We start from the raw sequence: 1,502 nt of genomic DNA, 5'->3' as shown, positions 1-1,502 counted from the left end.
TCCTGACTTGCTGCTTCTAGAATAGACTGTCTTGGATTATTCAGTCAGTCATCCACGTTTTTTATATTTACCAAAAATTCTCAGTTTCTCTCTAAAGAGACTTAAATCAAATGAAACCCATACATAGTAGCTATTCAGTACTCAAGGGCTGAGATACTGACAGTTTGCTGTGAGTTGTCACAAGGGCTCTCAGAATCTGTGACCAAGTTCTTACCAAGGTAACACAGCCCAGCTTGATTTCCCTAGAAGAATTCAGAACTCTTTTTGACTTGCTCCCTTTAGGTTACTTTGGTTTGTCTACTTTATAAGTTTTATCCATATCCATTATGTTAATAAAACTGGTAAAATAATACCACAGGATTAAAAAATGATACAAGAATAGTTTCCAGCAGCTCTTATTATAAGGCAAAGCTGTTTCAAGATGAGGGCACAATGATGTTTGGTTTTGGTTGTTGTTGTTTTTTTTGTTTTTCTCCCCTGCCCTGAAAATAGAGGTTAATAATGCCAAAGAAAAAACAGCAAGATGCTGCTGGTGAGCTGGTCTATCGTATCTTTACTCAGTGCAAGACAGAAAACCCTCACTCTTGAATCTAAAAATCAATAGGAGTCAGGAACTGAGATCTCTTAGCTCATATATCTTCCCTAAGCTGATGTCTGCAGTATGCTGTTAAAATTCTGTTTGTGTGCTCTCTCTGGATCTCTTGCTTTTCATTTCAGATCCCTCTACTACAATATTTGTCCCACCTTTTATCTTGGAATGTTTTGTGGTTTGTTTTTCTAGTAGGGCAAACTTTAGTGCCTGCTTGAAAACAAAAGCTTGTCAGAATTCAGTATGTAGTCATTACTGTTTGATTAAACAGTATTACAGACCTGAAACTACATCTGGGTCTTGGTTATTTTCATTTTGGAGCATTTTCCTGTCAGAATGATCTCAGCATTCAGGAGTGTTGCAATGTTTTCCACTTGCAGAATTGGTGACACTGCAAAGAAACAAAACTTTGTTTTTTCTCTAGTGTATAGATTTATTCCCATTATTTTGCAATGTATCAGTTAGAATAAAAAGCAGCCGCAGTAAATTCCAAGGTATCATGCAGCAGTAGTTTTAAAGAGCAAAACCAAATGTGAGGAATACTTACTTTCAATTAAATATATAAAGAGCTAAAAATCTCTGAAAATTTGCTTTAGGCTTTTCTATTGCTGTTGCCAGATAACTTAATTTCATTTATACTTAAGACCACATTGGTGAAGTGTCTAGATCTGTTCATATTCTATAGGTGTTCTAAGGAAATAGAATTCAGAATTAAGTTCCTTAGTTCTTTTGTATTGGCTGCTCTTGGGGTAGGTGATTAAGATTTTGAAAGAAGAATTTCCAGTATATTTTTATTTTAGGGATGGGGGAAGTTTTGGATTTATTGGAGTGTTTGTCTCAGGCCAGTCAAACAGACATTTGTCAGTCTTTTGAATGATTTCTTCATCTTTTCAGCTGATGGTCAGAAAGAGTG

Source organism: Chaetura pelagica, unplaced genomic scaffold (assembly GCF_000747805.2).
Source record: "Chaetura pelagica isolate M959 unplaced genomic scaffold, ChaPel_1.0 scaffold76, whole genome shotgun sequence".
In the NCBI taxonomy this organism is placed as follows: domain Eukaryota; kingdom Metazoa; phylum Chordata; class Aves; order Apodiformes; family Apodidae; genus Chaetura; species Chaetura pelagica.
This window is presented reverse-complemented; position numbering follows the sequence as displayed.